The sequence below is a fragment of the Sciurus vulgaris genome, assembly GCF_902686455.1.
Source record: "Sciurus vulgaris genome assembly, chromosome: 6".
NCBI lineage: Eukaryota > Metazoa > Chordata > Mammalia > Rodentia > Sciuridae > Sciurus > Sciurus vulgaris.
In genome coordinates this window covers 121,860,451-121,885,283 of record NC_136466.1, presented here as the reverse complement: position 1 = coordinate 121,885,283, position 24,833 = coordinate 121,860,451, and the positions used below count along the sequence as shown (strand labels likewise).

The following is a 24,833-nucleotide window of genomic DNA, read 5'->3' as shown; positions in this document are numbered from 1 at the left end:
TTTCCTCTCCTCTCCACTCTTTTCCTCCCTTCCCTTCCCTTCACTTCCCTTCCCCTCCCTTTCTCTCTCTCTTTCTTTCTCATGAGTCTTTAAAAATGTAAAAACTTCTGGCTAACACAAAAAAAGACAGCTGACTAGATTTGGGCTCTGTGCTGTAGTTTACCAACCCTTGATTTAGACAATTTAACAACACAATAAATCAAGCCCTGCTGTATAGCATCTGCTAATTTCTGTGGTGTAATGATTCCATAAACTATGAATGTGGTAGCACTGAACTTGGAGATGGGAAGAGATGTGTAACAACACATCATTATTTAGTGTTTCCACCATTCAGAAGCAATAAACAACCTCAAAAGCTTAAGAGGAGTAAGATTATTATGAAGTGGTACGTCTTGAGTATTTGTTCTCTATTTTTAATAAACATTTAATCATAAGCTTATATAATCTAATTTTTAATGATGGCTATGTTTAACAGTTGACTAAAAATTCCTAGAAATTTTACTACTGTCTTTTGTGAGCTGCTAAGAACAGGCTTCAGCACATCAGTGGGTGGGATCCCACATTTTTATTTTTCTTAAAGCTGCCCAGGGGATTTCAGGGTATGACCACTGCTCTCAGCACATCTGGCCCCTCTGCAATTGAAGCAGAGGCCCAGGGTGTGGTTTCCTTGGTTTCTTCCAAATCTGTTGATCATATTTTCCAACGTTTCTGATTAAGCCATCAAAGTTTCTCTCTGCCTATCCCAGTCGATTCCTGACCTTGTCCTGCCTGAGTTATCACTGCCTGACCAGCCTGGCAAAACCTCTGTGGTCCTTTGCTCTAATTAACCACCCTCTCTACTTTTCTGCCTGAACAATTTGCCAGCTTCAATCTTGAGTATTTATTTGCAGCTCTTGGGCAGAATTCCCCAGCTTTCTACCTCCTGAAATTAGTGCCAGGCACATGGTTGGTACACAATAGTGATGAGGAGAATAAAACTTCCAGGGCCACCAGGTGCCATCGAGACTCCATGGCGGGAGGCTAGGCCATGCAGGCTTTTTGTGGGACTCATTTGACTGTTTGATCTCAGGTCTGTCTCCAGTCTTCCCCCTGCCCTTGACCTCAAGGCACCCAGTCCCTGCTGGCTTCCACACCACCACCACCTGGCTGCTGAGTAGAGAGCCAGTGGACGATTGGAGAGCTGAGACAGGAGGAGGCCTGAGAGTTCTTATCTTTTCTTTCTGCTTTGGGCAACATCTTTGGTGGGGCTGGTCTTTTCCCAGGCTCCAGTGGCTGCTATGATTCTGGCTTCTCAGGCAGCCTTGGCTCCTGGGCTCTGATACCCCCACCCTGTCCCTTTGACCCTCTAGCTCTAGGCAGTGGTTTCCTGTTGGTGCCAATCTTTGTTTGGATTGCTTTACCATCCTTTTGTCCCTTTACTTCTTCAACACCTGGCAGTCACTCCTGTGTTAAATCTCCTCTCCTCAGCTCCGTTAGTCAGAACCTGTCAGCAGCAGCCGGAGGTGCTGGGCTAAGGGGTCTGGTCTCGTGCTCATGGTAGTTGGCATGACTCCCCTGGAAGTTTTGAAGGAGGAACATGGTAGGATCAAATGGAACACCTTCCTAAATGGGTTTGAGGAAGGTTCGTTTAGCAGAGATACTGGGAGTATGGGGGATTCCCTGGGGGACTTTGTGGATAATCTTGAGAAGTCCATGAGTATTCTACAAATATGCAAAATTTTGTGTACATGTGTGTAAGTGATTTCCACCTGCTGAGGAGAGAGTCCATAACTTTCATCACACTCTCTGTGGGATTCCAAAATATGTTAAGAACAACTGGACTAGAGGTAGGAAGGATTCTAGTTTGGAATTCAAGTAACTCAGTGTTTAGTCAGTGTCGCTGGCTCTTTGCGGTTCCAAAATCCATGGATATTTGTCACCGCCTGCAGCAACAACTTGCACGGGTCTTATGGGTGGTGGAGTGGAAACTGAGGCACTTCTATCTTTCTCTTTGGTGCACTGCTTTCTTGCTTGTTTATAGAGGACAGAGGAAATGAGGTTTACTTGCTTTGAGAGGAGAGAGAGAGAGACCCCGCTTATCAGAGAGAAAGAAACTTTGCTTAAGAGAGAAACTTTGAAAGAAAGACAGGCCTTTCTCTGTTCCGCGATCTGCCTTCTGCCGCTGCCCCTACTCGCTGCTGTGTTCTTTCTTCTGGCTTTTTTGCTAATGGCTGCTGCGTCTGTCTGGCTCCGCCTATGCTTATATCACCTCTAGGACGGGAGAGCAGGGCCACGCCTCTTACGCAAAGATTAGGCGAGATGCTCCAAGCAGGCAATTAGTGCTCGAGAACACATGTGCATACATTGTGTGCGTGGACGAGAAAATCACCTGAGTGTGCTTATGTCAATTAACCTCCTCGCTGCTGATGTGATCAGGCGCCATCCCGGCGCCGCCAACATGGCACAGCCCCCAACAAGTCAGGGTCCCAACAAGAAGTGGAGCCCAACTGAGAGGGTACTGAAGGAGACTTTAAAGAAAGGCTACCTTCAGAAGTCTGGGCAGGGTTAGGTGAACAAACAAGAGGTATAGAGGCACTACAGCTAGCAACAGTGGGGAACTCTTAGCCCCTGGGACTTCATGACCAAGTAGAGGAAACTGGGTGAGGGGTCCTGGGACAGTTGGATCCCTGGAGGAAGGGTCCTTGGGTGGAAAGTGTAGTTCTGGAAGGATGTAGACTCTTCAAAGCAGGAACAAGGCCGGAGGGACACTCTAACCCTCTCCTTCCACACTTCGATGACCATCATCAGTACCTCCTCTTGATTTGTAACCCAACTGGCCGCCAGCAGCAGATGGAGCCTGGATGAAGTGTTCTGCAGGCCCAGAGCAGAAGCAGGCATTTTGGTTTTGATGTTAGGTGTCCCCCAAAAAGCTCATGTTTGAAACAATGCAAGAGGGTTTAAAGGTGAAATGATTGGGTTTTGAGAACCTTAACCTAATCAGTGCATTAATCCACTCATAGGGATTAACTAGGTGGGAACTGTAGACAGGTTGGGTGTGTGGCTGGAGTAGGTGAGCCCCTGGGGGTGTGCCTTTGGGGTATATATTTTGTCCTTGTGGAGTAGAGCTCTCTGCTTCCTGGTGCCATGTTCCCAAATGCTTCCCCGCTCCACTTCCACCACGATGTTCTACCGCACCTCAGGCCCCACGTAATGGAGTTAGCCATCTACAGACTGAGACCTCTGAAACTGTGAGCCTCCACATAAACTTTTCTTCCTCTAATTGTTCTTGTCAGGTCTTTTGGTCACAACAGGAAAAAAGCTGTCTAAAACAAGGTCAGTAGATGGCTGGGGACAGAGCAGAGTAGAGGGGGAATAACCAGCACAGAGAGAACACACTGCTTAGTACTCCCAGAATTTTCCACAGGGGAATTGGCATAAATCATGTTTGGTGGCTCCTGGCACCACTGCTCACAGTCTGATCTGGACTCTGCTTTTCATCAGACACTCATAACTAACTTGCCTAGTGAAGCCAGATAAAGAGAAGTAAAATGCAGAGGATTTCATTGTGGTTGTTAATTTTATCCTGGAACTGCCATTTACAAATTCTGTGACCTTGGAAGTCACAGAATGTGCCTGGGTCTCACTGTAAGGTACAGAGGTTGAATTTGATGTCCTGGAGGGTATCTTCTGGTTTGGATGTTTTATGATGCTGTAGGGGGTCTTTGGCTTCTTTCCTAGTAGAGGCATTTAGTGTTCTGGCTCTTTCTAAGGAGGTGAGCAACCTTCCCTTGCCTATTGTTGTCTGTGGAGACTTCAAGGCAATGGCAACCGTATCCCTGTCCCTCTGAGGAGCAGACTGTGGGTTATTAGCATTTTATCGACTTTGGCTCTGCTGTTGATTGTCAGGATTTATAGTGAAATGCTTTAATATGCATTTGTGTCTAAGTGCTACCCAAGCCAAAGGAGCACTAATTTTGTAGATGTATTTGCATTGTAGTCTGTGTTCCAGAGAAACATCATGTAAAGAAACAGACCTGGCAACTCTGCTTACTTGGCTCGCAGAGGGAATTGAGGAGGGTTGCTGAAGGGAGCTGGCTTTTGTATGCATTTTGGAGCTTTAATTTTATTAGCTGATGCAAATGATCTGTTCCACAAATGTAAAACAAAAGGACAAGAAAATGATCCTTGTGTCAACATCAGGATGTCTGACTTAAAATCCCATTCAAACAACTCCTTAAAAATGATCAGACGCTGAATACATTATTTTTCTGACTTTGACAAAACCAGAGTGCACAAAGAAGAAGCCCCATGAGGTTATGGATAAACCAACCATGTTAAAACTTCAGCATTTTCATGTCAGTCACAGGTTTTCTTAAGGGCTAAGTCACTGTTTAAGGACTAATGTGTTTGGAGACAGGAAAAAAAAAACACCCCAAAAAACAAACCCACTCTATGTTATTAGGCAGAATCCCCTTTATGTACAGGGACTAGATCCGTTTGCCCCTGATTGTGTCTCCTGCTTTATTGTCCTACTTCAAACACGGGGCCCTGGGCATCATCTCCAGGAAGGGCTGATTGAACTGTCGCCCTGACACTTGTCAGCTGTGGATAATACGGGTTTCAGTCCGTCATGCTCACACATAAATGAACCATGACAGAGATAGACTGTTGAATAGAAAAAGCAGTTTTACTGTGGATAGCCTTTCTTGAATAAATGCAACAAATAATAAAGGTTGAAAGAGGGGGACATGTACCTTAGGAGAGTGGTGACGTTCAGAAGCAAATGGTTATTATTCTTTTGGGCCATTAAAAATTGCCCATTTATCAAAATATGTTATTGAGAGAAAAGGTAATAGTGCTGTGATTATCATAAAAATAATGGCAGTTTTGCCTACTCTGTCTTCAGTGTAACATCACATACAAAACCCAGCTACCGTGCACCGGGATTGGAAAAAGAGACATTGTTGGTGCTCCGAATGGAATCCCCAATTGTTCTTTGAAAATGGTGGCACACATCTTAATTAAAAGAGCAGGAGAAGGATCCGAAACTCTTTCTTGATGTCTTTAAAACGTTTCTTCTTCTTTATCAAGAAGAAAGAACACCCAGCAGAAATCGTGGAAACTCTACATTTCGATCAAGACAGTCCAGAGGATGATTCGAGTTTACAGGCCTGTAATTGGAACAAATTGGAAACAAAAGAAGAGCTCATCGAAGCCACGTGATGTGGCCGTGGTGCTGCGAGGTACAGTATGCTAGGAAAAAATCATGTTTCTTTAAAGCAAAGCTAACTCCACTGCAGGCTCCAAGCAATTTGCATAAATGTCTCTACCATGATTTTTTTTATTTATGGGCCCTAAGTTTCTAATTAAATACTAATTAATACTATCACCAGAATTGTCTCCCATCCCCAGCTCTTCATAGCTTTGTCACTTTGATTAATGCACAGTCATTTATTAACTTATTTAACAAGCCAGGGTGCCTCATGACAAACTAGATTAAATTATCCTCATAACAGTCTCATTACTGAAAAAAAAGGAGAGAGTTTTAAACTTAATAAAAATTATCCTCAATAATGTTAAAGCTTTTTCACCATACCCTTAAAAGATAGAAATAGGTTTCTTGTTTGATTTATAATATATGGAGTTGTATAAAGCATCCATTAATAAAATTTATAAGTTCATTTAAGCTTGCACATTACAGTAGTGCTGTAGCCTTGGGTGCTTATTATTTAACTTTTGCTGTAGTTATGAAGATAATTAATGTCCTGACCAGACAGGGACTAAAATACCCACTAGAATGAGATAATTAGAGACATAAATAATGTTTAGGTTCTTGTGCGCTGCTTTTTAAATTAATTGTTTTGTTTTCTATCCAAACTTGATAAAGAAGAAAATAAGTTTACTAAGGAACTATACTAAGGAAGTTGAGATGATTGTTTCAGTGGATTGGCAAGTGCTAAGAAACCCGGCAGCTTCTGGGCTGAAGGAGAGAGACGGATGTCAGGGGACGCCATTCTTTCTGGGGAAATGTTTAGCCCTTGTTGCTTTCTGCCTCCCCCTAGTGACCAGGTCCTGGCGACACGCTCACCTTTAGTCAGGCTTAACTGAAGAGGGGGTAGTCAGAAATAGGAACTGAAGACTGTCTGTCAACATGTTAAATAGTGGGGAAAACTTGTCATCTCACTCTCAGAGGAGAAGGAGAGCCCCAGAAGGAGCTCAAGGTGTCTATGGGAGGAAATCTTTAATGCTGACAAAACGGATGCAGGAAGGAAGCTGTGGCTTGGGCCCTGCTGATCTCCAAATAAGTATGCATGGACTCGTTAACACGCAGAGCTCTGGCCTTCCAGTGGGCTGTTTGTTAGAACAGCTAGGTAGTATGTTCCGAGGGCATAGTCTGTCCTCATTTTCGGTTTCTTGCTAAAATAGCACCCTCATTAAGCTCACTAGGTAATCTCCAGGCCTTGGGAGAAGCTCCCATTATGTCTTTCTTGATGGGAAAGGGCTTACTATTTAAGCAGCCTTTGGGCCTGTGGTGAGTGGAGTCTTTGGGGAGGGCTGTTGGGATGAGGTATGACGGCTTGGTCACAGATAGGGAGCCCACACCAGCACCGGTGGATAACTCTTCACCATTTACAAAGCCCTTTGACATGGATCATGTTCTTTGTCCCTCCAGAATCCTGTGAGATTCAAAGGGAGGGACTGTTACTCTGGCCTCTGAGAAGCCACGCGATTTTGATCCCGAACGGGCCCTTGGTTACTTCGTGTGGGGAGTGCCTGGTTCCTTTTCTTTTGGTATCTGAGGTCCTTCCTTCCTGCTTTTCTGTATTTCTGCATCTCATCCCATTCCTTCTCTCTCTCACCCTCTTTCCCCCTTTCACCTTTTCTTTTCATCCTTGATTCAGAGCAGAGATAACAATAACTCTACTTGTTCTCATACTAAAATAGCTCACCCGTCAAAGCTGTGCGGGGACTGGTGCTGCAGAAATTCTGTGAGGGGAAGAATGGTTCTGAGAATTTTCTCTGAGGTTAGCATACTTCATGGTCAGAGTCACTTCCATCTCCTACCCCAACCCGGGAGGTAGCTAGATGGCAAAATGTCTTTACTATTCATATCTCTTGTTTAGCATCTTTGTAAGTCTATCAGTAGAACCTATTGGTTGATGGTGGCTTTGGCCCCAAATGGATCGACATTAGACCAACTATCAGCTACCCAATTTGCTGGGTTTCCTCTAGACAACTTTATTTGAATTCGGTGTATTAAGTAATCAGGTTTGCCCAATAGTCATATTAAGTTCCCAGGCTTTCCCAGTTTTCCTCTTGTGCACATAGGCTAAATTCAGTGAAGCAGACAGGGCTTCTAGGAGCATCAAGTGATGAGCTATCATAGATTAAAGTCAAGACACAGTAAGGGAATCACTCTTAGCCCAGAAAGATGAAAACCATGGTGGTTCTATTTCTGTCCAGGTGCTTTCTGGAGGCCAGAGGGTAGAGGCGAAGTGTTGGCCATGGATTAAGGATGCGAGGTTGAAAAGAGCAGAGAAGATACTTGATTTTTTTTCATAGTTCTCAAACTTTAATGTTTAAATGCAGGTTCCTGGGCAGTTTCAGATTTGCTGATTCAATCCATCTGGAATGAGACCCAGGAATCTGCATTTATAATGGACCATAAGTGAATGATGCAGAAGGTCAGTGTTAGGAAACACTGGATGAGGAGGGGAGAAAAAGAACTGATGGGAAGCGAGGGGATTTTGCTGGAATCATTGCTACTCTCTAGGACAGTCCTTCTGTCGACCCCTCTCCCCTGGGGCTGCATCTCCAGGTGTGTATTTGAGTGAGAGAGAGAGAGAGGAATAAGGTGTCCCCCACCCCCGTGGTCACGAGCAGTCTCCTGTACTCTCACCAGAGCCTCTCCTAAGGACTTAACCTGGTGGCTTAAATCCTGGTCTGCACTGTGTCTTCCTCAGGCTGCTTCTTTAAGACATGTCACTCTTCTGTTCATCTCTTCCTTCTAGTACATGAATCCTTCGTGAGGGGGAATCTGAAGGAAGTATGGGTGCGGCTGTGCCTTTAGCCAGGGTTGCCACAAGCATTCGGGTAAAGAGAAGATTGTCTGGAGGGGTCTTATTTCCCACCTTCATAGCAACCCTAGAGTAGACAGGGTGAGAAGATGACCCTAGTTAAGCTACCTCAGTTTCCTCTGGCCTGCTTGAGTTGGAACCCATGGTGATATGTCTGGCTTCTGGAGGTCAGGTCTATTATTTGGGTCACAATGGCTGGCCAGGTGTTGGGAGGGTTAAGTGACCTTCCCTCAACTTCAGATCTAAGCACGTGCTCAGCAGGGACTTCCTGGTATGTTGGTATTGCTCTTCTGTGTTCTTCCGGCCTGATAACCATGCAGCCAGCAGGATGTAAGTGCCACATGTGCACAGAACTTGATGCATGGAACATCTGTGGGTCACTGGCAAATGCCAGGCATTGTGATGAAGACGAAAGACATTTTCTTGCAGATTGCTTGCCTGTTGTCCTTTGAGGACTAACAGTGACATTTTTGTGAACTGAAAGAGTATGTCCAGAGAGGTTACCTGGCACAGAACTGATCTTTGGGCACCAGGCCAACGCCTGGCAAAGGATATGGTTAGATGGGTCCAGGGATGGCTTTGCAGGGTAGATGTGACATGGGGAGAAGAGAGTGATAGGGTTTAGGGTTGTGGTTCCCAAACTGGGGTGTGCATACCATCAGAGGTATCTAAGATGATCCAATGGGAATGGACAGAGAATACCAAAGTACTTAGTCTATCGACCTGTTTCAATCTTGGTCATTTTACACTGTCCCATTCTTGTGATGTCTTTTAAAAATATAGAAAATGTCAGTCCAATAATGCAATTTATGAATAAATTTCACTTCACTGTTGGATGTGTATCATCAAACAAATTCCTAGGCCATGTGTTTAGTGTATCATCCAAAGTGTGATTGAAGTGCTGGGTCCTTGAGTCTAGCTTGGAAGTGGAAGGAAGCAAAACCGTAAGGAGCCTAGAGAGCAGGAGATGTGGAAAGCATGGTGGGTGGAGTGGCTCGAGGAGACTGAGAGTCAGGTTTGGAGGAGTTACAGGAACAAGGATTGCAGGAAAGTGAGTTGTGATCAGAGGCAAAAGAAAAGATTGAAAATATTTCACGTGACACAATTTCAGTCCACGTGATTCTACAGTGAGGCCAGGGAAGGGAGGGACTGAAGGTGAGTGGAAGGAAGTGTGCAGGATGTGCAAGTGCCCGAGGTAATGGCAAGATCTAGAATAGAGAGAAGATATCAACATGTGAGGGGGAAGCCAGGCTAGGGGTGGGCAAGCAGATGGCACAAGGGAGAGAAGGGGGATTTATAGGAAGGAAGTAGAAAATGGCCCCTCAGCAGGACAAGGGGATACAGATTGTCCCTTTGCAGGCCCTGAGAGAAGGGGAAGATGAGGTGCCTCCTCCAGGGAGAGGTGGGGTGGGACTGGCTGTGGCCTGGCCAGAGCCCTGCTCCAGCAGAAATAGGAAGGGGACCTCTCCCGCCAAGGTGGAGGGGATTGCTCACGTTGGAATGAAGCTTCCAGAGGGCACTGGGAAAGCCCTTGCAATGAAGGGCAGTGGAGCAGGTGCCAGAGAAGATCAGGGAAGATGTGGGAGGCTGTGGGAGGAGAGGGGCTGCCCTTCACCCCCGTCACCCCCTAGGTGCACCGTTTTGGGATTCATAACTTGAAAGGTTGTGAAATCGATTTTGTGAGGTACAGTCAATTTTTTTTTCCTTAAGGAATGTACAAACGTCTTTTCATTCAAAAACACAAAGTAAGTTATCTGTAGGCATGGACAATGACAGCTATAACCTTCATGGACTTTGTCAACTGGAACCCATAACTGAAACTGTAACCTTTTCTTTAGTCATTTTTTTTTTTTTCCAAGTGATTTCTCAGAGATTATTGGTGAGAAACATGACTCCTGCAACAGTTCATGAATAGTGATAATGCACTATTTTAGGAATCAGAACAGCCACCTCCCATGTCACCTCCACCCACTCCGCCCATGCCAGGGTCCTTCTCCTGCTTAGGATCTGCCTGACAACTTGGGTGCTGCCTAACGCAGCACGGCAGCCCCGCCCACCTCAGGAGCCCACCCGAGCCCCCGATGCCCCGCCCACCCTGCCACAAAACCTCCACGCAGGGCTTCACATGAAGGAGGCTCCGCGGCTTTGCACAGCCTTCCCAGCTGGCGAACGCCCTTCTGACTCCTGGCAAGGTCATTGCAAGCACTCTGAATGTCTTAACACATAATTTCTATCACATTTTTTTTTTTAAATGTTATTAGTTGAAATTAACGCTTGCAAAGCAGGGACGCCCTGAAACCAAGCCCGGTCCCTTCACAAGCAGGAAGAGGCCTTCTTCACAAGCAGCAAGACCCACGCTGAGCACCTCCGCAACTCTTTTTCAGTAGCTCCGCCTGACTTGCCCCCACACCTGGCAGCGTGTCCAAACCACCTGAGACTGTTCTCGCAGGTCTACTCAGCTCTTCCTTTCTGCTCACCAGAAGTAACTTTCCTGAATGTTTTTCAAGTTGAGAGTCACCATGATTCCCTTTCAAGGGCATGGCATCATCTCTGGGCACAACGTTTTCTCCTTTTTTTGAGGCTGAATATCCTCAAGACTTAGGGTCAATGCCTCTTCTTCGAACTCCTCCAAAAAGTATTTTAAAATGAGTCAGTTTCAGGGCATACTTTTTCTTTCTTCTACCAGATTTATTCATGATACATTATGCAGGTGTTTTGATGAGAATCCAGGAGCATCTTGAGACACTGTATTTCTTTGAAATGTGAGAATTTTAATTTAATTTAGGACAAGACTTGTATATAGAGTTTTTTATTACTTTAATTTGCATTATTTCATTTACTTCTCAGAACTTTGACAATTAGCAACAGCTAGATCTTGCAGATGAGATAACAGAACCCAGAGGAAACTCACCTAAATTTATACATTTAAGTAGTTGGTGGAACCAAGCCCAGAGTCCAGGTCTTTACTTTATGTCTGGTGTTCTTTCTCCTATACCATTCTATCTTTCAGAATTGAGGGCAGATTAGAAAGTAAGATAGTTTCCGATCAGGCATGTGACAGGTTAGAACTAGAAGGCATCCTCCCTGTGATGTATCTAACCCAGCCCCCACCTTCTCACATATTTGTAGATGTGTCTAATCAGAAACAATGTAAACCATATAATTGAATACTTATAAATATTATCCCTGGAAAGAAAAGTACCATTTGATAAATGCACACACACACAAAAAAATTTGCACATTATCTTTGTGCAGGGCCCCTGTTAATCTCCCTTGTATTGTTCCAATTTTAGTGTACATGCTGCTAAGCAAGCGCCAGAATATTTTAATATGAACATATTATACTAGAAAATATAAAAGTGCATCACATAGTAAAGGTAAGTACTGTTTTGGGAAATGTTTGTGTTGGTTACATGTATGTATATGTGGTGGGTCACATGGATTATACTAACAAATGTCAGGAAGCCACTGACACAGTGGCAAGAATATTGGAAAGTGAATTAGATACTATACTTCTGGTCGTTGCTCTGCCGACAACCACCTGTGTGAGCTTGGCCGAGGAACTTAACCCCCCCAGGGCCTCCATTTCCTTATCTTGAAAATGAGCAAGTCAGACAAGATTATCTTTACCATCCCTTCCTCCAAGATTCTATCATTCCTGTGGTTCTTTCACAACATCAGTGCAACACAAAAGCCTTCCAAATGGGGAGAGGTGGCAGAACAGAGACAAGCAGGTGCCAGGTGCAGTCGTGTGACTTTGCCCATAGCAGCTGCTGCCCTCGGTCTGTGCCTGCTGCTCATCCCCATGTTGGTGTCACCCCAAGATGCTGCTGCCATGTGGGTGTGAAGGATGACGTGCTTAGATCCAAGTTGGAGCCTGTGGACAGCAGCGGAGGTGAGGACTGCCAACCACACGCACCTGGCGCCATGCTTGGCACTGCTAGATGCTCAGAAGCCGTTCTTAATGACAAGCGTGATAAATACCCAGGGCGAAGCAAAGAAAAAGCAACTTAAATAGAACAAGTTGAAACTTAGGGAGCTGTGTTCCCTCCACGGTCTAAGTGGTCCTGGAGTAATAAAGACCCTCCTGGTTGGGGGTTGGGGAAGAGCAATTTCAGAATATATGCTGTGAAATTCTTAGCATAATGCCTTTTGCAGATTAGCACTTAGTTTCCTGTAAAGAGCAGGGACCTGTTATCACTTTTCACTCATTTGTTGGATAAGATGCAAAGTTAATTTCATGGTAGAGAAATACCCAAGAGGTTGCTTGTTTCTGTTAATATAGAAGACATCTCTGACACTAGCATATAGGAGAGTATAGATGTGTGTGTGTGTGTGTGTGTGTGTGTGTGTGTGTGTGTGTGTGAAAGAGAGAGAGAGAGAGAGAGAGAGAGAGAGAGAACATTTACAGGGGAGCTGATAAATGTATAAATTATTTATTGATTCTGGGACAGCATACAACATGACAAGAAATGAGATGTATTTGTGTGATATGCTTGCACATGGAGAAATTGAGGGAATGTTTTTATTTCTCAGGTGGCAACATAATGCCAGAAAACATTCTGCCTTTGAAGAACAAAAGTACAAAGATGTTCCAACAATTGAAGGTTATAGTTTTGCAAAATTGCTTATTATTCATTGCATTTGGAAACAGGGCATGGAAAAAATCATCTTCCCCTGCCTCCATCTCTTTAGCATGCTTCATTTTAATGTCACCCGCTAGGTAAGACTTAATAAGATGTGTGTGTTGGCCTGCAAAAAGACAGGGTTGACAAGAGCCTTGTGTGACATGAAGCAGATCAAAAGTGGGCTTGGTTGTTGTTGAACACTGTCTACTTTTAAAGAAATAAATTAATGATTTAAGTCATTTGAGTCCTTACACTAAACTGACAGTTTGGGGGCTCGAGGTCTGTCTGCAGCCCAGGTGTATCATGGGTATAGGCATAGAAAGGTCCCCACCTGGCCTGAAGTGGGGCCTCCTCCAGACTTCCTGCAGCTAGACTGAGGGAGGAGCCTGCTGGTTAGGTCCCAGCATGACCTTGGCCATGCAGGAAGCAGTGCTTGACAGAGTGGGGAGGAGAAATACTTGCCTGCCTCTCCTTTTATGTAGGCCTCAGGGGTGACTCAAGGGGTGAAGAGAAATACTTGCCTGCCTCTCCTTTTGTGTAGGCCTCAGAGGAGACTTAAGGGGTGACTACCTTCCTGGTCATGACCCACTTTGACTAAACTAAACCCCTGGGCCTAATGTGGGAAGTTGATGCAGCAACTGTCTTCATTTACTCAGTTTACTTTCCAAAGACAAAACCAAAACCAAACCAAAAAAGTAAATCCCAACAAAGTCACAACAATAGGAAATTAAAAAAAAATCCCCAGCCTATACTAACCAAGTGGCTGTTATTTTTGGCTGTGGGCTGAGCTGGTGAGATGCTCTCTGGACGTCTGTCACTGTGTATAGCAGTCTGACTGGAATTTTTGTGGGCCGGGAAAAGGATGGTTATATTTGGCCTCTAGAAGGGAAGTCACAGAGATAGAGAGGCAGCTTTGGGTCATAGGGTCTGAGCAAACAGGAGGGGAAGCAACTACCCCATTTCCAGTTAAGGAAGTGGGTGGGACAGCACAGCTGTAAACCTTGGCAGGAGCTAGGTGAACACACTAGACCATTACCAGAGGAGCTTGTTCCAGTCCTGTGACGCAAGGCTGCCTCTGGTGGACCTGGCCCAGAGGGTCAGTTACAGTGCCTGGAGACGGGATCATCATGGTGTCCTCCTTCACTTAGCCCACAGCACTTGATCGAGGCTTTTCCCGGTGGAGTATTTCTGGATGTTTCCGTGACATTGTTCATGAGTTAGGATTCTCATGCCCTATGTTTGCTACTAGATAGGAAATGCTTCGGTTCACCTCTGACCCTCGAAGCTTCCTACACAAGGACATTGGAAAAATCACACATGGACTAGGTTGCCCTCCCCCTTGAAGCTCTGGGCTGTGGATGTACATAATAAATTCTCCAGTTGTATTATAAAGAGAATGACACCCGAGTCCTGATAGAAAAACAAGATTATTGTTTATGAATATACCACTAAAATATGCATTTTGTAAGGCTCATTGATTTATTTCCAGTTTGAGAAACCACATTGACATACAAAATGGTTCATTAGATATTCATTATACCTCCTTAGCTGCTTTTATTAGAAGTGCCCATGGTGCCAATGGCAAGGGTGACGTTTCCAGGGGCTGAATCAATGCTTGAAACTCATCAATTTCTTATAGGCAGTTTTGGTTTAAGGTATTTTGATGATTTTATAGAAATGTTTTACCCCATTAAAAAGCTATAACTTAAACTGTGGCGTAGGGCAGGCACACATTAGATGATAAATGACTTTGTGTAAGAGATTTCAAATTTGTCAAATCTGCATTAAAGAACTATATTTGAAATTGGTTAGAAGGTTGGGTGAGTTCTCCAGGTGAAAATGACATTTGTTTTATGGATCCCTCTGAAACAATTCCCCCAGAGTTTTAATTTGAATAAATCACATCCAAGTTCAGCATTCCAGCATAGTGGAGTTGCCTCTGCTGCTTTTCTGTTTCCTCTTTTCTGGGGAAAGGGTCAATTCTCTCATCTGTAAAGGGACTAGATGACCTGGAGGTGGGAATATTAACATTCACTCACTCGCTCATTCATTCATTCATTCACCCATCACTTATTGAGAAGTTGAGAGCATTTACTGGCACTAAAGGAACACCAACATACAGAACCCAACCCTTGTTCTCCTGCGTAGGACAGCCTACAAGGAGAGACAGGAAAGGAGAAGAGTTTCATGAGTTGAGGAACATTTCAAAGGCAGCAGAGGAGAGACCCTTCTCTGCAAAGGGTCAGTTCTGCCCAGGAGAAGCCACCTGAGAGAACATGTGGAGGAAGAGACTCCAGGAAGCAGGAGCAGCCGGGACAAGTGACCATGTTCTGCATGTCTGAGGAGAAAGCGCAGAGTAGTCCCTGGGGAAGGCCTTCTTCCCCCAACCTCTGCTGGAACTGGGAATACTCTGCTGAGAGAAGATGCCAGAAGCCAAGGAGTTGCGGGAAGAGTGCAGAGGGAGGCAGTGAGAAGGTCAGGGATGCTGGAGTGGGAGATGAATATGTTAAGGTGGGCAAGGCTGGACAGCAGTGACCAGTGATGCCCACATTCAGAGGCTTCACCCAGCCAGGGTCTCTCTCCCGCCTGTGCTGAGGTCAGATACAGACCTTATGCACCAGTTCCCAGGAGGGACACAGACTTCTTGCCAGCCTGTGCCTTCACTGTCTCAGGGTCTTTTACTTTTAGACTCAAGAATTGGGAGGGGAGAATGAGTGAAGAGGGTGTGGAATGTTAGAGGGGCATCTTGTCGAGACGCCAGCAGCATGGTCATAACCTGACTCTGGGGATGCTGTGAACTTGGTCCTCCTGGGTGTTGAAGAAGGAGTTGCTGAATGACGGGGTCCATCCGGTCTAGGCCAGAGGAGAGATGTAGAAAAAGAGGAGATTTTACTACTCTCCCTCCAAAACTTGACAACCCACAGGTTCCATCTTGGCCAGGCATGGCAGGAAGGAACTGGGAAGAGAAGGGAATGTCCTCACCATGATGACTTCCCACCCCCTGCCCGACAGTGTACAGAGAGGAAAGAGAGGAAACAAGACATGATTTCAGTCCTGGATGGGAGTGCTTCACATGAACCCTTCATTTTAGGCTGAAACCAAATCATTTTGCTGCTGGAAGAGCAGCCTGGTTCAATGCCCAAGATTCCTAACTCCCATTGCTAGTCTTTTGAGGGTCCCTTCCACTGGGATTTTGTCCATGTCCTACCCAACTCCAGTCCTCACACCTCACACCAGTACTCCAGCCAGGCCAGTCTCTTGAGTCTTCCCACCCGTTGAGAATGGCTTCTGTCGCTGGTGTTCTCCTCTTACAGTGCCTGGTCCCTCGTCTCCATCCAAATCATCAGGTTCTTCTTATCTCTGTGGAACTTTCCTGCCTTTTCTGACCTCAGTTCTGGAGGGTTATGTGCATCCTTCCTCTCTTACTGAATGTTTCTCCCACTCAGCCTTCAAGCATGCTCAGGTGGTTTCCTATGTCCTATCCTTAAGAAATGACTCACACATTGATCCAGAGCTTTCTGGATTGCTCCCAACTATCAGAACAATTTTGATAATGAGATTTAGTTTCAAATATTAAAGTTCCAGTCTAGTTTCTTGGAAAACTTCAATCTCACCTCCAAATCAAAGTTACTGACCTAAGCTAAAGCTAAAGCTTAGGTCAGGATTGTGCATTTGGGAAGGAGGGATTAGTTTGCCATTTGGTCTTCCCTCTACTTCATCTCTCTCCAGCTTTTCCAGGGTCCAGGTGGGTATTGGTGAGATAAGAACAAGAGAGGCAAAAATATCTCACATCAGGATTCCCACTTGGCTACTGTTGATAGACCGCATGATGCCCTTCATTCCCAAGGGGGTCATCAGTTCTCTCCTGGGGTAAGTTTGGGTACTTTGGAGGACCCCATCTGCTCATTACATGAACTTCACCCCTTCTCCCTCTTCCTCTGCTCCAGCAGCTCTGGCCTTCTTCCTGTTTTCAGTGCTGGCGTGTTCCTCTGTCTCAGAGCCTTTGCATCTTCCTTCCCTCCACCTAGGGCCCTCTCTCCCTAGTCTTCTTTCTAGCTGTATCTTAAATCTCAGCTCAGGCATAAATTCTTTGGAGAATTCTTACTTAAACATTCAGCCCAGGGCAGGCCTTACTCATGCACTCTCATAGACCCCAAAGTGAGGACATTAATTGAGTAAATAGTTACTTAACATCTATCTTCTCAACTTAAATCTGGCTTCTATGAGGGCTTGATATATAAATATTTGTAGAAAGATAGAATAAATGGATTTTCTCAATAAACTCATGAACACTTTGACACGCTAAGCAGATGGTAGGATTTCAATAATTATTTGTGGAACTGACAGGAAATTGAAGGCAGAAGCCATGTCTATTGATCTCTGGATTTGCTATATGACTTAGTGCATAGTAGTACATAGGCATTCAATAAATACTTGATACTTGAGTGTTTTGACCCCTCTCATCAGAGTTAAAACAAAAAAATGGGGATTTGACCACAATGTAGTTCTGACCTTCACCTTATGGCTGTTCCTCAATGTCAGCAGAAGTGTTACTGCTCTCTTTGTAAATATTTATGTCAGTCAAGGCAGGGTACTGCCTTTGATCAGCTGACTTGGAATTCCATAGCCTAGGAGGAACATGACGGTATGAAGGGGATGTGGATAATGTTATCATACTTCCAAAGAATGACAATTTTAACGATTTGTCTCTTTGTTCCCATTAGTACACTTGTACATCTATCAGTCCAACCAATCCAATTCTTGGTTCCCCAAACAGGGTCACCATATGTGCCTTCAACCTGACTTGTATGATGACTTGTTTTATTAGTCACAATTAGTTGCAGGTGCAAAGACTGAGGGCACAACTAACTGTGTCTGGAATCACCTCCTCACATATGCAATTAAACACTTGCACACTCAGAATTAGGTTCAAGTGGCTAATTGCACCCGGAAGTAGGTAATTGCAGGTGCAATTAGCTGCAAGTGCAATTTTTCACCCGAGACTAATTGCTCCCAAAGTAAGGAGATAGGGATTGGAAATTCAGCACTGAATGTACGTGTGGTTATTGCAACCACCTGTGATTTTAATAGTCCTCCCTCTCCTGACTTTCAGTGTGGTGGCCTCTCTTTGGTCTTTAGGAAGAGTTAGGTTGCTTAACTCCTTCTGTGTATTTGTTCTATGGCATTCTCTTCTCCAGTTGGGTCTTCTTTTTCTTACTGAGACCCTCTTTCTTCAGAATTTTTTTCTTTCCTTTCTTCTGGAACCCCTGGCTATTTAAAGGACACATGTACCTTTTCTGTTTAACTGTACATAAAACTCCTTGGAATCTAAGTGAGAAATGGTCAATGACTCAAACAGCTTAGTGGGTGGTAACTTCCAATTAGGTCTTGAACACAGTTCCTTGAGAAGTATCATTTGAACATGACAGATGAAAAGCTCTTCTCCACCCTGGGTGAGGAGGAGGTGGATCACTCCATCAAAGCCCCAGAAACCTGTCTTCATGAGCAGATTGAACTTGACACATTTTTTTTTTTCCTATTAGTTTTTCTAATACCGGTAAGAGTCCAATCAGGAAGACACACAAATATGATGATTTTAAACTTAAAGCATCATTGGAAAATAAAATGAGTATTGATTTAAATTGAATACATTAAAACTAACCAAGGAAACCAAAACTAATAATGCTACTCCAAAAAGTCTTTTGACCACGTAAACATTATTAAAGTAAGGAGTTGATCATGATAGCTATTTTAACAGAGAGAATTTAATAAAGGGAATTAATTAAACCAATATTAGCAGATCAAAAAACTGAAAAAGAATCCTGAGGTATTTCAGAGGAATACTGTGGAAGCAGCTACCACTCCAGGCTGAGGAGGCAAAGGCAAAAGGTCAGGGTTGTTAGACACTGGCTACTTAGAGGAGGGTCAGCAGAGCTGAACACAGACCTCTGGTGTGGTCACCTCAGCAGCTTGGAGGAGGACCCAGAATTTGAAGGAGGGGCACTTTCTGAGCTTGGAGAAGAGACTTTGCAGGACTGGGAACAGAGTTTCCAGGGGGCTGCCACTAGCTGGCATTGCACTGTGGGCACCCATTTGCAAAGAGGAAAACATGCCACAGGGTGTGCCCTAGATCCTGGGTCTGGTAGCCCTGGGTTGAATGAAGCCAGGACAGAGCTGGTTTTGACAGGAGAAGGGGAAGTGATGGCTGCAGGGAAGAAGAGGGCATGAAGTTAGAATAGGAGCCTTTCAGGTGTGTGCTTTTTGGGCGACCCTTTTCTGTACGTTCAGTGTTTTCCTTTGCATAATTTATTGATTTTTTCATTATGAAAATGTGTGTGTGTGTGTGTGTGTGTGTGTTTATGGAGACAGAGAAAGAGAGCAGGTGGATGTATAACAGTGAGTGCAAGCTGGTGGTGGTCTGGAGATGGTGGTCTTAGCAGGTGTCCACAGTCGACAGATTTCATTTCCTTATGGCTCACATGGCTGGTTAAAATCCTCTTTCCTCTCCTGCTGTGAGAGTTCAGGGCTGCTGGAAGCTGACCTCCTGACTTCAGCAGAGTGCTGACTCCTCCATGTCCCTGCTTAGTCATTCAGAGGTGGGACAGGGTCCCACTTGCTAAGCTGGTGGCAGCCTCAGCTGAATGCCAATCTGATGGGGCAGTCAATTCCTTTGAACTCCTTCTGGCTATGAAATCTGCCATTATTCAGACTGTGGTGTGCGTGGACTGGTGACAAAGCCAGTGATGACAAGCAGAGATGACGGGAGGGCCAGGTGGCCTTTGACCTGACCTGGGCACCTGCCGATGCTGCATCACCCCAGACTGACTCCCTTGCAGCAGGCTCCAGCTGTGGGCTGTGAAGGTCACTTGGCACTGGCTGCCCACAGGAAGGCGGTGTTTACTCCACAGCAGAGCCAGGCTTCTTAATGGATTGCTCTGGCTGAGCATTTCCACTTGGCAAGGGGAGCAAATGTTCCTTTCCCCTTATCACCCTGCTTGGTTGCATCTTAGGTCTCTGGAGAGGGTACATAAACATTAGGGGAAGTTGGGTCACTTACCAGTGGTTTGGACTAAGAAAAACTTTTTTTTTTCTTCTCAGGAAAATTAATTAAAGTGCATGACGAAAAAAGCTGGAAATGGAGAAAAGAAGACAAGGACTTTAAAAACTCTGACTAACCCGTAATAGTCATGAATAGTGTTTAAAGGTGTTTTCCTACATCTTCCCTGTGTATTGTGTATTCATTCATTCATGCCATAAATATTTGTTGAGTGCCTACTGTTGCCAGGGGCTAGCTGAGACCTTGAACAAGAAAGATAAAAAGTCTAGCTCCTTAGGGAACTTATTTTTGGCGGGGTTTAGCTGGGTGGGTGGAGGGTAAAATATCTTATGCATACAATTTCTTGTCTTGTTTCCACTCCTCAGTCTACCCCACGAGGGCCTCTCTTGTCACCCCATCATCTTCATACCCATTACTCTGATGATTAGTTATTTTTCCAAGTAAAGGAATCAGAGTTCATTTAACCATGTCACTACTATCAGCTATGAGCTCTTTCCAGTTTTCACAGTTTTAAGTAAAGCTGCAATACATATATTTGTATAAGCACGTGTTAAAAAAAAATTCTGTGGATCTTGGGTGACTTCTTCCCTGACTATATCTTTCACAGTATCAAGCAGAAAGCTTGGTTACAAACAATAGACTCCAAGGCTGGGTCACTTAAGCAGAAAAGGAATGTACTGGAAGGTGATTCCTGGCAGGAGGTTGGAGAAACAAGCTCAGAAAAGGTAGCAAGGGTTTGGGAAGCAATAGTCCATCCCCCAACAGGTCCCACAGAACAGGCTGTGAGGACTGCGCCCAAGGCCCTCCTCATTGCCTGGGACTCTACTCCACCAGCATCACCAGGAGCCCCTGTCTCATGCCTGATTCCAGGTTCAGGACGGGAGCATTCACTTGGCTGAGCATAGGTCCAGCTGCTTCTCTGTCTCTGGACAGTGAGGGGAAGGAGCAGCTGTCCTTGTTGGCCTTCCAGGTGGGAGGTGAGTTTCTGCCTCTCACTTCTGACAGGGTGTTTGGGTCTTGGAAAGGAAAGAGGAGAAATATCCAGCACAAACACATTCCTTTTCTTATTACATGTGTGTTTACTATATGTGGGATGACTAAGGTGGGGCACATTGATTTTGCCTGCGGGAGTTGGGCAAACATACTGCTCAGCAGTGCAAGTGTACAGGTCAAGGGCGCCCTACACTTCCAGCAGCCCTGGGGTGCTCTGCCTGGGCACTGGGGAAAGGCGGGTGAAATTCACGTCCATTATCTTCATTTTATAGAGAAGGAAATGGGGGCTTTGAATGGATATGTGATTTACACTGGATCCCACAGCCAGCAAACCAGAGCCAGCTGGGACTTGATGATAGGTCTTCTGAAATACCCGAGGGTTGGTTAGACTTGTATGACCTCCCCATGCTGGGCTGGTGACTGGTAAGGGGTGCCAGGAGCCATCCCCTCCCTGGGACAAAGGCCCTTTCAACAAAGGGGCCTTTGTAACAATCCTTTCTTTGTTCGGCTACCAGTCTGTTCCCTGGAGTAATTAAGGCCCATAGTCCTTAGATATAAGGCTGCCTGACATCACTTGACAGTAATACAGCGATCTCTTTAGGTGCCAGTGCTGTATTAGCAACAAATGTCCTCCTACTCCCACACACCTATGCATGAGCCATGAGGTTAACTGCTGGACCCCTCCTTCTTGACCACTCAATGTAAGGGCAGGATGACAGGCCCTGGTCCTATAGAATGGGGTACTGGTGGCAGGCAAGAAGACTGGCATACAACCCTTACTGCTGGGAAAATCTTTGGGAGCTGCTCATAGACACCTGGCCTGCTGTTCTTTAGAGGAAGGTCATGGTCTTCTGAGGCTCCATGTGTGTCAGTTAGATGCTGCCCACCCTGCGTCTTGTCCCCCGGTGTGCAATGCTCTCTCCCAGGTGACGGTGAGAACTACTTTTCTATTTATTGAGGGAAACATTCTCCTAGGTTCCAATGACATCTTGGAAACCAGTGTTAAAAAAAAAAATTGCTTTGTTTTTAGCCTCCCTCTGTGAGTCTGTACCTTTATGTTAAAAGCTCCTCATCTAGAGGAGAAAGGATGAGCTTGACTACCCCAGAGCTAGGGAATTAACCTTCCCACTGGGTACTTTGAGGAACACCAGGCACCAATTTTGGCTTTTGTCCTTCAAAAAAGTTGATGTTTCAAAGCAGCCAGGGCTCAGAGGGGACGAGAGAGAGAAGGCTCTGTGACTGCAGGCTGTGCCCTTGGCCTTGCCCGGGCAGCCTGCCTCTGCTGGAGGCCTTCTCTCTAGCAGTTCCTTGGGCCTGGAGGGCTCCAAGGGTGTAAGTGAAGGTAGAATTTTGGCACTGGCAGAGTTAACACTTTCAGCTTCAACTATTTGTGGGTGCACTCATGCCATGAAATGACTTTCAATTGTGCTGAAGCGCACATTTCCATCATGTGGGGTGGGTGAGTCACTCCACCCCTGAAAACTCGGCATCGTGGCTTCAGCAGCTTGGGGCTCTCAGTTCCTCACCACCAATGGCAAGTGTGAGGGGGTCTTTATGCTTCATCAGTGTTGGGGAGTCTGCGGAATCACCAGGGGATTAGGCTGAGTCACCTGGAATGTGGTGGAACCTGGTGTCTCAGGTCACCTCACCGTTTCCTCTTAGGTTTGGAGTGGGCTCAGGCCCAGCTGGGGGCTCCACAGTGCCAGAGGCCGGGCGCTTGGAGTGTCTTGCCTGGTGCATGCTGGCCAGGACTGCATCGTCTGCAGAGGATTTAAAACCAATAATAAAATCGACTGTAAGTCAGTCTGCTTTTTATTATCCCCAGGCCAGCAATTCTAAACAATGTCAGTGATAAAAGAATCCTCCCCCCACATCTTTTTTTGGTTCACTTTCTAAACAATTGCTGTGGTGACTGTTGAATTTTAATTATATACGTATATATGTTTATATACATGTTAATATATATGCATATTCAGATATACATATGTGCATATGCATGTGCATACAGACACTCAGACATGCACATTTTATTACTTATCCTTCAATAAATATTTTCTATGTGAAAGTTAATTAGAACTCCCAGTGAGGAAGAGCAGTTCTAGATGGTTCAAGCTGGCATCAGGCCTGGCATGTGTCTGCAGCCCCTGTGGCACTAGATATGTTGGCATTTCAACAATTGATAAAGGATGGTGGCACTGTGATTGCAAAGCCAGAAGACAAAATCTCAATTCAATTCTGTCATTCCATGTCACAAATTTAAATTTGTGTTTAAAACTTAGTGAATGCAAATTTAATTTATACATGAACTGGTTGCCCAAATTTGAATAATATCTTAAAAATTAAATTTTTTTAAAAAATTATTGTCTTGAAAGTTAATGAATGAATAGTGAGAAGAAGAATAATTACTGATTATCACTGAAAATAATTTTGTCACATAAGTGGAGATTTGAACATGATCCATTTAGGTGTCCAGTGGCCAGGCCTGCCACTACCTGTGCTGGCTGAGACGACAGGAATCACTGCAGCTCTTTGAAACAGGAGGGCATTGTGAGTCAGGTATTAATTGGCCTACAGAGTTTTGGAAAGGCTGGACGTGCAGCTTGAGCTGGAGCTTTTGAAATGATTCCTGTTCTCAGATTGACCCTATCTCAGATGTGCCTGGTAATACCATGTCCCCACGTTCACTGCAGGGCCACTGTCTCTCCATAATCTGGGCCAGCAGAGTCAAGAGCTCGTGCCCTGCCTCTCACCCACTTACCTGGGCTCCAGAGTGAACATCTGGGTGGAGGAACCCTGACTGCAAAGGAACAACGGAAGCTTTCACTTCATTACTCATTTCTAGTGTGGGCAGCACAGAAGGTCCCTGGAGGTTTTTGGAATAGAAGTTGAGTGAATGAGTCCACAGCTTCCTCTACATCTTCCCACCATGTCTCTGCATTTGACCTTTGGCTATGGAGGGGTAAGAACCTCCCTTGTCTGACACCCGGACTCTGTTTCCTGTTGGCTTGTGGGTAGAGGAGCTGCCTCAGTCACCCAGTGCTTCCTGAGCAGCCATTTTTGTGCCTGACCCTCTGCCTCCCTGGAAGCTTCCCCGCCTGGACTCCAGTGTAGATCAAATTTCTGGTTGGTGCCCTGCATATTTCTAAATCTTCTCCACCTCAACCTACAAACTTCTATTGGTTCTGAGTTGCTCCAACACCCCCAGCTCTCCTTAATGCCACCTGAATCTCCACCTGCCTTGGGATATATTTCTTTGTCATCAATTTTATTATTTTTTTATTTTTAATTTTTATCCTTCTTAGATATACATGACAGTAGGATGTATTTGGACATATTATACAATTTTTTTAGTTGTAGATGGACACAATACCTTTGTTTAATTTATTTATTTTTATGTGGTGCTGAGGATCAAATCCAGTGCCTCACACATGCTAGGCAAGTGCCCTACCACAGAGCCACAACCCCAGCCCCATTTTTATTCTTTTACAGTAACTTTACTCAGAGAATTTTTCTCAATACATGAGGCCATTAAAATACAACTTCTGTCCTCAAAGAGTTTTCATTATCATTCTCATGACATTAAAAATACTCCAATTAGCATCCACACTTGGCCCGTCAATCTCAGCCCTCCCACCTCTCTCTGGGGAAGTAAGTGTTTGCTGGTGATGTTGGCGTCCAGGAGTAGGTTCCATGATGACTGGTCAGTCGGGTGGCATTCCAGGGATGGGCAAGATGCAATCCTGGCTTGAAGGTACCAAGTGAGATCAGTCTCCTACAGGAGGTTTGAACCCAGTGTCCTGCCCATAGCCCAGAGGACAGGGCCCATGGGGACAGCCACATACCTGCTGAAAACCCTGCTCCTGAGATGGGGAGAAAAGATCATATGCCAATCTGGATCAGAACAGGCTGGACTTCTTTCTGTTGAAGACTCTTCATAGCTGTGAGATCACAGACCAGTCACTTAACTTCTCTGAGAAGGATGTTTCTTAAAACGAAGGTGGTTTTTACTTCTGGTGTGATGGGTCTGGCAAAGGTGGCACTGAAGAATCAGGATGTAGAATTTGTGGCACTGGGGTATCTCCTTCCGGATTGCCCTTG

General features: G+C 45.1%; 1 long non-coding RNA gene across 4 annotated transcripts in view; it reads left to right on the top strand.

The window, feature by feature from the left end:
- LOC306664948 overlaps positions 1-22,632 on the top strand; it is a 37,811-nt gene extending 15,179 nt beyond the window's left edge. The window contains exons 2-6 of one of the 4 annotated variants that reach the window (XR_013764875.1): positions 5,071-5,222; positions 11,351-11,434; positions 12,594-12,780; positions 19,784-20,719; positions 22,398-22,632. This is a non-coding gene — a long non-coding RNA (uncharacterized lncRNA). Of the gene's footprint in view, positions 1-5,070; positions 5,223-11,350; positions 11,435-12,593; positions 12,781-19,783 lie in introns of all 4 variants that reach the window. The other 3 variants (XR_013764874.1, XR_013764876.1, XR_013764873.1) reach the window with 3 other exon arrangements.
- Positions 22,633-24,833: the final 2,201 nt, after the last annotated feature.